Source organism: Dreissena polymorpha, chromosome 14 (assembly GCF_020536995.1).
Source record: "Dreissena polymorpha isolate Duluth1 chromosome 14, UMN_Dpol_1.0, whole genome shotgun sequence".
Lineage (NCBI taxonomy): Eukaryota > Metazoa > Mollusca > Bivalvia > Myida > Dreissenidae > Dreissena > Dreissena polymorpha.
Window position 1 is genome coordinate 47,357,704 of NC_068368.1, and position 12,488 is coordinate 47,370,191.

Here is a 12,488-nt window from a genome sequence, read left to right on the forward strand (position 1 = left end):
AAAGGACCTACTAATTGTTTTAATGAAAATTCAATACTGCTCCAGCAGCTGGAGTTTCACTTCTTTATATTGCATTGCACAACAGTTTGATGTGTGCTGCGTGGATGCAGTAGCGTGTATCCCCGTACATATCTTCGATGTTGTTATATGTTCAGCCTTCAGAGGCTGGTGGCGGTATTGTGTTTTTATTATTTTTTAAGAAACCTTGTTTAAGACCTTTCTTATACTTAGATTCTTATACATTCTCTGTACTTATAAAGTAAACGTGTATGTTCATCAATTGAGAGTTCTGCAGGTTATACTGAATTTTTACAGACCATTATCTGACAAGCTGCCTCTTACTCTTTTATGTATGTTGACTTGGCAATGTGTATTAATGTGACTATAAGATTGGTGGTTTCGCCAAATAAATAATCTATGGACAGATTGATTACAAAAAACCCGAAAGTTGTTCTCTCACCATTGAGAATTCCGATTACACGTAGTATTCATTTGCCGTTAAATTATAGACAATTACCTTTTTCTAAACCTACAGTCAAATTAAGTTTACTTCGAATATCTTTCATTGGAGGTACAATGCGGCTGGGTTCTAGTTCGCAGCGTAATTTAGCTCCGTGTAATCGGTATCTTACAATAAATAAGTGCAACTCCAGGAAGTGTTTATGTTGCAAGTTTTTAAATATGTCCTCTTTTATTCTTTCATCGGTTAATAACCGCAAATTTTCAGTTAATATTAAATCCGATGTCTCATGAAATTCTATGCATGTGGTTTATGTTATTACTTGAAATGTACCCTGTTGTGGTGCACAATACGTTGGGCAGACGGGTAGATCACTTAAAACACGTTTTAGGGAACATTTTTTTAAAATTAAAAATAACAATAAATTTTATAACTTCATTTACCAGCACTTTAATAAAACAGGTCATAGCGTAACAAATATTTCAATTCAACCTGTGGAGCAACTTATTTTTAATGATAGTACTTCAAGTCAGTGCCAATTAAAAGCAAGGTGCATGTCAGAATTTGAATGGATTAAACGTTTGCAATCAGCTTACCCACTTTGATTAAATGATAATATTCTAAATGTTGGAACAATTTCTAAAAATAAATCGATTAATTCATTTTCTCTGTTTAGTAAACGTCTAAGAAATAAACGTTCACATGGCATTAGGAAAAATGGTAACTTAAGGCGTAAATTTAAACGTCTGCTTTCTTTAAATGATTGCTACACAGTATTACAAAATGGGGGTAAACATAAATTACTAAGTGCACTTTGCTCTCTTTCTGTTTCTTCGTTGGCGCATATTGATAAGGAATGTAACCTTATTTCACTTCAATCTGACCCTCTATATGAATGTGCTTGTATTATTGAATCTTTCACTGATTACTATCTTAAACCTTTTATTGAAAATGTACTTAACAAAACTAGAAATCTTATCAATATTGAGTTTTGTAACAAAGGTCTTGATTTAATTGACCTTCCTAAAATATTCAATGATAAAAATGTACGTCGGTTGATTCCCCCTTATTTCCGCAATACTGAATCACCACTTATTTGCTACAAATATAGTAAACCTGTAAGAAGTATCGTTTTTAATTATAATTCTATTTCCACATATATAAATGTAATAAGAAATTGTCCTACATTATGTGACTGTACTAGTTCTAAATATATATATGGTCCAGTTGGACATGTTATTACTGGGGACCTTAATTTCATTCAAAATAAAAACCTTAGAAATTTGCTACGCAGAGGCCCTAAGTACAGACTGCCTATTCCTGTTGATTTTGATGACTGCATTAAGAATATCGTAACATCCTTACATGATTATTGCACTAAATGGTGCAGGAAGGAAAATGCTGAAATTACTGCACTCAATGATTGGAAAACAAAAATATTTAGTATGGCCATGAATAAAATATGTTTTTATGATACACATCCTTTGGCCCTACCACATTCACCTAAATTTAATAAACAAAATCTCTGTAAATTGCTTGAAGACTTAAAATCTAAATTCGTCTTAGTTCCTGCTGATAAGGCTGCTAATAATGTTATCATAATATGACGAGTGTTTTATGTTCAAACTATTTCACAAGAACTTTCACAAACTACATCATATTGTGAGTACAATAAGCAACCTAATGAAATTATTACCGACCATATTGCCCAATGCATAAAGTTAAATGTAATAGTCAATATTACTGACAAGAAATTGCCATCACTTTACTGGATACCTAAATTACATAAGACGCCATATAAAAGTCGTTTTATCGCTAATTCAGTGTCTTGTACCACCAAACAATTATCAGTGTATCTTACATCTGCATTGAGTGCTATTAGATATCATATAGCTAAATTTTGTAATAAAGTTTATGAAAATAGTAATATTAACCTATTTTGGTCAATAAAAAACACCTTAGAAGTTATTGATAAAATTGAAAATAAAAAATATAAGGTGTCACAGGTAAGTACTTATGATTTTTCGACACTATATACAACGCTTCCTCACGCTTTAATAAAATCCAAACTTGTTTCTTTGATTGAAAAAACTTTTGCTAGAGAGAAATGTTTGTATTTAGCTTTAAACACTAAAACAGCTTTTTTTACTAATCAGATATTAGATAATTACATCACTTGGACTGGTCTTGACTTTTGTGCAGCACTTACTTTTCGTTTGGATAACTTGTTTGTTGAATTTAATGGTAAAATATATAAACAAATTATTGGCGTTCCTATGGGTACTAATTGTGCGCCACTTATAGCTGACCTTTTTAACCAGGTTTTCCGAAGGAAAAAACTAGTTATTAGATTGGCGAATGCGGGCGGGCTGGCTGGCTGGCTGGCGGGCTGGCTGGCTGGCTGGCTGGCGGGCTGGCGGGCGGGCGGAACAAGCTTGTCCGGGCCATAACTATGTCGTTCATTGTCAGATTTTAAAATCATTTGGCACATTTGTTCACCATCATTGGACGGTGTGTCGCGCGAAATAATTACGTCGATATCTCCAAGGTCAAGGTCACACTTTGAGTTCAAAGGTCAAAAATGGCCATAAATTAGCTTGTCCCTGCCATAACTATGTCATTCATTGTGAGATTTTAAAATTAAAAGTTTGAATATGGGTCATGCCGGGTCAAAAACTAGGTCTTGGGGTCACTTAGTGTGTTTTAAACCTAAAGTTTGTCCGGACCATAACTATGTCATTTATCGTTAGATTTTAAAATGACTTGGTACATTTGTTCACCATCATAGGACGATGAGTCGTGTGAAAAAGTACGTAAATATCTCCAAGGTTAAGGTCACACTTAGAGTTCAAAGGTCAAATGCTTGTCCGGGCCATAACTTTATCATTTATTGTGAGATTTTAAAATCATTTGGCAAATGTGTTCACCATCATTGGACGGTGTGTCGCGCGAAAGAATTACGTCGATATCTCCAAGGTCAATGTCACACTTTGAGTTCGAAGATCAAAAATGGCCATAAATGAGCTTGTCCGGACAAAAACTGTGTCGTTAATTGTGAGGTTTTAAAATAATTTGGCACATTTGTTCACCATCATGGGAAGGTGTGTCGCGCGATAGAATTACGTCGATATCTTCAAGGGCAGAGTCACACTTTAAGTTCAAAGGTCAAAAATGGCCATTAATGAGCTTGTCCGGGCCATTACTATGTCGTTCATTGTGAGATTTGAAAATCATTTGGCACATTTGTTCACCATCATTAGACAGTGTGTCGCGCGAAAGAATTACGTCAATATCTGCAACATCAATGTCACACTTGGAGTTCAAAGGTAAAAAATGGCTATAAATGATCTTGTCCGGGCCATAACTATGTCATTCATTGTGAGATTTTAAAATTACTCGGTACATTTGTTCACAATCATTGGACGATCTGTCATGCGAAAGAATTACGTCGATATCTCCAAGGGCAAGGTCACACTTTGAGTTCAAAAGTCAAAAATAGCCATAAATGAGCTTGTCCGGGCCATAACTATGTCATTTATTGTGAGATTTTAAAATGACTCTGTACATTAATTGTGTTCACAGTTATTGGACGGCGTGTGATGCCAAAGAATTCAAGAGTTCAAATGTCGAAATGGCCATAAATGATAATTGCATAATAATTCTTAAAAATCGCCATAAATTAAATTCTCTTGTTTTGTGAAGACATAATGCAAAATAGTCTGTGTCAATGCGGCACGTGGGGGTATACGCCACGTCTGTGACAAAGCTCTAGTTAGTACAACATCATTGTTTACTAAGTTCAGAGTTGAAGCATAATGACTTAAGGAGTGCTCTAGGTGATGTATTTAATTGGATAAAATTTATATGAGCTCGATTTTATTGATTAAAAAGGTTGTTATATAACCTGTCAACAATACCCGCAAGGGGAGCTAGACAGTGTAGATAGAAAGATAATTATTGCGGGTGTCATCGTCATCATCTCGTATTATGTTATTGGTATAAGCATTGTTATATGAAAAATGATTATGCACCAGCAAGTTGCAGTGTTAAATGGGATTTTCAGTTATTTATTTATTTTATTTTTCATGTTTATGAAAGATTACGTCACAATGCCGAAGGCAAAAGCAAATAGTAAGCGGGCCACGGATTCCATGATGGAACTCGCAGAAACCATATCAAAGCGTAGGCGACATGGGAAATCGGTCACTGACAGTGGGTCATCTGGTGCAGCGCCAGGCCCTGGGCCATTAAGCGCAGAGGCAGTCCCTGGTACAAGTACGCATGCTACAGAGTCAGCCACTAGGTCATGTATTGAGTTGATCCCTGATGCAACAGCTTTAAAGGTGCCAGTTGGCGTGGAGGCTAACCCAGGTAATGAACAGGTTTTGTCTTTTGACTTTGACACTAACCCCATACCAATTGCGAGTGTGCACAACCATTTGGATTTACATGTATCACCTGCCATTTAACATGAGATTATTTCAGTACTGAAAATAGATATGGCTTCACTATTAGAGTCTCAACCAGGGGAACAGGTGCATGGTTTGAACCTCAGTCAATCTGGGCAGTAGATTATCAAACCACTTGAGCCTTAAAATCAATAAATACAATTGAAACGTGGTCAGACGCATTTCTAGTATATCCTAGTATCTTCTTAACAGCACATCCTAACAGGAAGCAGGAGTTACTCAAGTACATGAGTACAATTAGGACTGCCGCAAGGAGGCATGTAGGCCTGGATTGGAAAGCCTATGACCAGCAGTTTCGCTTGCGCCTTGCAGTTGATCCTACTGGTACCCGCTTTGATACAATTGATTATAAGCTATGGTTGCTATATGTGGGACCTTGTATGCAGGGGGCAATTGCAGAAAGAGTCATGATAAGAAAATGTTATGACTTTAATTACAGCAGGTGTTCTAGGGATCCTTGTCCGTATAGGCAAAGTTGTCTTAGTTGTAGTGGTAATCATCCTTCTAATATGTGTCGGTATGCTTTCAGCGGAGTGCAGGTTCAGGGAAAAAGAGGATTCTTGCCAGGCAGGGCCCCTGTTTCCCAGGGCCCGCGTTTGGCTGGGTTTAGACCAGGTTTCAGACCAAGACACCCTAAAGCCAATTTAAGTCTGGATTTAAGTCTGGGATAATCCCCGATAAATACTGATGTGCTTATTTCATATTTGAACATTTATACAAATACACAAGATGCTGAAATACTTCAAGAGGGATTTTTGAAAGGCTTTCGTCTTGGGTTTAACGGGCCAAGAGTTTCAACAGATGCATGTAATTTGAAGTCGGCACGTTTTCGTTCAAATCTTTAAAGCAAGAAATAAACAGTGAGGTGGCGGCTGGTAGATTTGCGGGTCCGTTCAAGTATACTCCAATAGAAAATTCTAAAATTTCGCCTGTTGGCCTCGTTCCAATATCGGATGGATTATGGCGGCTTATTACGCATTTGTCTTGTCCAAAAGGAGGTAGTGTTAATAATGGCATAAGTGATAATCTTAGTAGTGTGAATTATACCTCATTTGATACAGTGGTAGATAAGATTTTTAAGCTTGGTTTTAACAACGAAATTGCCAAACGTGACATAAAATCAGCATTTCGGCTGTTATCTATTTGCCCAGAGGACTTCTGTTTGTTAGGCTTGAAAGATAATGATGGTTACATTTACATAGATAAATCTGTGCCGATGGGTTGCAGATTATCTTGTGCACTGTTTGAGAAGTTTGCTGCATTCTTGCAGTGGTTAGTTACTTATTTTATAAAAAGGGATTCCTTGGATCATTATTTAGATGACTTTATTTTTGCGGGGGCTGACAATACGGGGCATAATAATGATCTGGTTGGTACATTCAAACAGGTGTGTAGCTTCCTGGGGGCTCCTATTGCTCATGAGAAATCAGTTGGTCCCTGTAAGAGGTTAATATTTTTAGGATTAGAGCTGGATTCGGTTAACATGATCATTCGGATCCCGTTTCTTAAGGTCGAGGAGTTGCGGGTAGCTATAATGCAGGTACTTCAGAGAAAGAAGGTTACATTACGGGAATTTCAGTCGTTGGTTGGAGAATTGTCATTTTTCTGTTAGGGAGGACTTTCCTGCGTAGGTGCTATGATGCAACGGTCAGTGCAAAACATCCACATCATAGATTACGTATGACAGAGGCGATTAAGCTCGATTTAGATATGTGGTTATTTTTTTTAGAAAAAATTAATGGTGTAACGCAAAACCCTCTGGACTCATGGTTAGACAGCAGCGTTATACAATTATTCTCAGACAGTGCAGGTTCAATGGAGAATGGTCATTTTTTCCCTGGCCTAAACAATGGGGTTCGGTTATGAAAGATATCCCATTTTTAGAAATGGTCCATGTGATTCTTAGCCTGTGCCTATGGGCTGGAAAGTTGCAGCTTAGGAAAGTTTTGGTTATGGTTATCAATAAGCAAACATCAAAGTCAAAAAGGCTTATGCAGCTAGTGAGGGCATTTGTTATGTAAGTTATGGAATTTGGTATCGTAGTGAAGACTTTGCATATTTCTACTCATGTTAATTCTATAGCCGATTCCATTTCTCGCAAGCAATGGGACAGGTTTTCACTCTCTGATATCCTTTCTGAGTCTGAGCGATTGTTAAAGGCGGCATTTGCAGATAATACAACGGAAGCTTACAACAAAGGTTTTCAACAATTTGAAAACTTCAGAAAGCAATATTATTTTCAGTTAATTTGGCTCCCAACTTTAGAGCATATTGTCATGTTTATTTCTTGGTTATCATTCAGGGGTTTGTCCCACTAGACATCTTGTTTGTACGTGAAAGCGGTCAGTTTTCAATGTAAAATAAGGGGCGTTTCAGATGTTTCTATGCATTACGTCATTGAAAAGGCTTTGTAATGTTTAAAGAGATCTTCGGTAGGAAGGGGGTCTAGATTCCCAATAACCAAGCATATATTGAAACAGATACTGTCAGTTTTGCCTATAGTATGTAATAGTATGTATGAGAGTCACTTGTCGGCTGCGGCATATAGCCTTGCTTTTTTCGGCTTTCTTATGGTGGGCGAAATTGCCGTTACATCAAAAAATTCTCCTTCAAGGGTTATTTCACAGTCAGATGTTTTGGTAGATGAGACATATGGCATAATCCAACTTGCTATTAGGTTTTCTTAAACAGATGAATATGGTTCAGGGACAATTTTAAAGATAAACAAATCCACTTCAACAGAAATATTGCGGTAAACAACATTTCGGGGTTCCTGAAAAGACGCCCATCTATCAGTGGGCCATTCTTCTGTCATTATGATGGTAATCCCTTAACGAGTTACCAATTTTCAGCCATTCTTAAAAAAGCTTTGGGCTGCTTGCATCTGGCTTATGGCAAGTTTACATCGCATTCCTTTAGAATAGGGGCAGCAACTTATGCGGTAATGGCAGGTTGTGATGTCGAAACTATATAGAAAGCTGGAAGATGGTGTTTAGAAGCGTATCGGGTTTATCTTAAGCCTGAATCCATTTATATATTACCGCAATTGTCATTAAAAAAATTCAAGCTGCAGCTTGTCATTACCTGTTTTGTTATAGTAAGGGCATTGTTGTAACTAGAACAAAGTATTTCTAGGTCCAATCAAAGTGTGGATCCTTTGTTCATCCAAGGTCAATCAAGCTTTTGTAGAAGCGAGACAGAGGCCGGAAGGTGTAAATCTGGGTTTAACAGACGCAGACATAATGTGGCAGGGATATGATGGTTTGTCACTGTTGGACGTTGTCAGCAAATAAAAGACATTAAAGAAAGTTGCCGAGACACCAGATTTGATCATATTACACTGCGGTGGTAATGACTTGGGTCGTCTCGATTGAAAAAAAAACATTCGTTCTCTTATATATGTAATTATTAACTTAATAAATTATGCTTTCAGTTTCAAGTGTAAAACTGTGTGGTCCCAAATTTTGCCACGCAGTTTGTGGTGTTATTCAGATGATCTTGTCGCTATGAAATCTTGTAGGAGAAGAATAAACAGTTACGCAGCAAACAAAATTATGCACATGAATGTGGTTTCTATATAAAGTATGATAAATTAAGGGAAGTAACTCCAGCATTATTCGCTGCAGACGGAGTACACCTATCCACCCTTGGGAATTCTGTCTTTGTTGAGCAGATAGCGGGTGCATTACATGCGTTCAAAAAAGGGGCCTCAAATGTCTTGAGAAAATCTCGATCATTAGCATTTCTAGTTGTTTTGGCGATGACCGCAACGAGTTTGCAGATACATGTGCAAACTCGTTGCGCTCTATGGTGGACAGCGACCGCCCAACATAACTTTTTTATACTTAAGTTGGTATTCTAATAGTTTAAATTGGCATTGATGACTGCTCCCCAGGGTCAGCGCTAATTTTGGTCTAATTTGAAAAATTAATGTCAGTTGCCGTATATTTGAAGTTAGGTTTTTGTGACAGTTTTTAATTTGAAGTTAGCCTCAGTTGGGCAAAAATTTGAAGTTAGCCTCAGTTGGGCAAAATTTGAAGTTAGCCTCAGTTGGGCAAAAATTTGAGGTTATCCTTTGTGGCTTTAACTGTTTGCTGTAATGTTGTCCTAAAAGGCACAATTTGCTTGGCGGCCTGTTGAATCAAAGTTGTGATCAACACGATGAGTAGGGAAACAATGGCCACAAGTCCAAACCGGGGAACAAGACAGTCTAGTCGAAATTAAATGTAAAATATTCAGTATTAAATGTGCTTGCAAGGGTATAATGGTTTATGTGCTTTTTATGTCTATTGGATGTCGAACAACGAAACTGATATGGTGAAATCCGGTTATACAATATAGTAAAATTTAGCTTAGAATTAAGCATGCAAGATTTCTTGTTTGGTCTTACAGGATTTCACCGGGTACTCGTTGTCCGGCAATCGGTTGTCCTCCAATCTCCCAATAATAGTGGTTATCGTTAATCGATAACCGATCGTTATTGGAGTGCGGTCTTTCCTGTTCTGTTTTGCTCTGTAAAAAATTAGGGATATTTTTATCGGAGTTAGTATAACACCGCCTTATGTAAAATAGTAGGGATAATTTGAACGGGATGATGTTGGGTTTACACCGCCTTGCTACTTCCTCTTTTCGGATCAGGCGAAAATTGAAAGGTTCGTAAAAAAACGTTCTTAAACAATTTTGGCAAAAATAATTTAAGCCCACCCACTACTAACCCAAAATGTGTGTGTTATCATGTTTAATTACAAGTGTTGCTTTCGTGTGTATTATGTTTTAGTTTCCAGGAACGTCCTGGTTCCCACATACACGCTAACACCAACGTCATGGTTCCCACATTTTTGAGTGCGGCGGACAGCGACCTCACAACATAACTTTTTTATACTTAAGTTGGTTTTCTAATAGTTTAAATTGGCATTGATGCCTGCTCCCCAGGGTCAGCGCTAATTTTTGTCTAATTAGAACAATTAATTTCATTTGTCGTATATTTAAAGTTAGCCTTTTGTGAAAGTTTTTTATCTGAAGTTAGCCTCAGTTGGGCTTATAATTCTCAAGTTAGCCTTTGTGGCATTAACTTAAATTCAGTTGCCGTAAATTTGAAGTTAGCTTTTTGTGACAGTTTTAAATTTGAAGTTAGCCTCAGTTGGGCAAAAATTTGAAGTTAGCCTCAGTTGGGCAAAAATTTGAAGTTAGCCTCAGTTGGGCAAACATTTGAAATTAGCCTTTGTGGCTTTAACTGTTTGCTGGAAGGTTGTTTTAAAAGGCACAATTTGCTCGGCGGCCTGTTGAATCGAAGTTGTGATTAACACGATGAGTACGGGAACCATTGCCACAAGTCCAAACCGGGGAACAAGACAGTCTAGTCGAAATAAAATGTAAAATATACTGTAACAAATGTGTTTGCAATGGTATAATGTTTTATGTGCTTTTTATGTCTATTGGATGTCGAACAACGAAACTGCTTTGGTGAAATCCGGTTATACAAAATATTAAAATTTAGCTCAGTATTAAGCATGCAAGATTTCTTGTTCGGTCATCCAGGATTTCACCGGGTAGTCGTTGTCCGGCAATCGGTTGTCCTCCAATCTCAATAATCCCAATAATTATGCGCTATGAAAGTAGATGTAAACGATACCATCACCATTACCGTGTTTGGTCTTATGTGGATAGCTCCTTTAAAGCATGCGTTTACCGACTAAAAATTACAAAGTTTTGTTAAACTTAAATCAAATTAAGCTTAATCATAAGATATAATATTCGTGGATAAAAAAACGGGGAAATGCTATAGGCACATGCAACATCTAACTATTTTAACTGTCATTGATCCTCATGCAAGTGTACAAGTTCTGTTGCTCTTCGGGATATTAAACAATCGAGTAATTAAATTGCAATTTGACCGAATTTAAATTATCTTCAATTGCGTTGATCAATTTGAATAACATTATATGAGCTTTATTTTTATGTACACTTCTATGTTGGTTAACTAATTATGGGCTAAATTAGAGGTTCGATGCGATATTCAACCGGGCCGTTCGAAGTCATTGACCCCAGCCTTAATCACTGTTATGTTTAATTGCGTGTTGTATATATTGCCCTGTATTGCATAGGCAATTGGTCGCTTGTATAAAATAAAAGACAAGCGTGGCTTATACACATTTCTCTCCTGATAATGTTTCTAGAGTTTCACAATTTCTATATTTAAGTGAGTAGTATCAGTGTTCGCTAGAAATACGTAAGGTCTGATGATTCCATAAATCATAAACGTATCATGATATTGTGGACACATCTCAAGTTCTAATACACGATATTCAGTTATTTATTTACAAATACAAGCATGTGCTAACAGGCTGGACAACTCTTATACTTGTTTGTCTACATTAACCGAGTTACATCCCTCGGCGTCGCTCTGGTTTATTTTCAGAAATGACATAACCTTTTCAGGAAGTGTTTTCCATTCAAATGCGCCATGATGTTCGCTGAATTTGTTTTATAATAATTTGTTTGCGGAGGGTTATTTTGGACTACGATGATCTGATTATGGTCAGACTTTGAACTTACAAATACACTTACTTCTATTGTGCAGTTTTGATTTATTCTCATAGAAATAATGACTTTGTGGACGTTAATTACGAACGATCTACCATTCTTTGAAGGTTATACAATGTTATCACAGATCAAGGGAAAATTTCGGCTGAAAACATAAAGCAGGCGTGTAAGTATTCTGCTTATATAATAACTATATGATTATTATGTATAGGCATTTATTCAGAGCTAGTTAACTGTTTGTTTTTTTACAAATTATAAGTGTATGGGGGCAGGAGCTGCAGAGGTCGCGGCCTCAATATTTTGAGGAGCTTAAACATATACACAATTATACAGTTATTTTTTAAGAAGATTCCTAAAAGCTCTGCGTCTGTTAAGAAAACATGCCCATAGGCTGCAATTTAATACGAACCGAAGATACATGCACTAGACAATCCGCATGGTGAAATAATCGTATTCAATAAACCAGTAAACTACAGTTCACATCGACTTGTCGTGTAGCTTTGCTGTTTGTTATGATATCGTGTTTCAGTTTACGTACGATTTGGAATACACATGTTTAAATAGATGTACATCGCTGCAACTACCGCACTTTGTCAAATAGCATGGCTGTATTTAAAGTCAATAATGCAACAATGGCATAGATGGGTGCATAACAAGAATAAATAGAAATATATCATGTATATTTGGCAAAGTTTTAATTACCTCTTTGCAAATAAATTGTGCGGTACTTGTCCAAAGTTTCAAAATATTCTAGATACCGGTATTATTTTTAATTTATAGAAAGCGCTGTTGGTAGAACGCTAGACTACAAATCCGTGGAATGAAGTTTCAATCCCCGACAGGCCACGTAACGTTTGTTGATTTGTCATAAAATCCTCTCTATTAATATCTTATTAAATTAGGGCAATTGATAATTTTACTTGTAAACCAGTGGCACAGATAAATTAAAGGAGCTGTACGAGTTGTTATGCTTGGATATTGAACAATAATATGTTTACCACAATGTAACAACATAG

At 36.8% G+C, this 12,488-nt stretch overlaps 1 protein-coding gene across 2 annotated transcripts in view; it reads left to right on the forward strand.

Annotated features, from left to right (window-relative positions):
• Nucleotides 1–12,488, forward strand: part of LOC127858530 (NFX1-type zinc finger-containing protein 1-like) — a 64,313-nt gene that overhangs the window by 43,247 nt on the left and 8,578 nt on the right. Inside the window, exon 1 of one of the 2 annotated variants that reach the window (XM_052395735.1) lies at nt 11,463–11,638. The exons of the other annotated variant lie outside the window; for it this stretch is intronic. The gene's annotated coding sequence lies outside the window, so the exon portion shown is untranslated. Of the gene's footprint in view, nt 1–11,462; nt 11,639–12,488 lie in introns of those variants that run through there. 2 annotated transcript variants of the gene reach the window in all.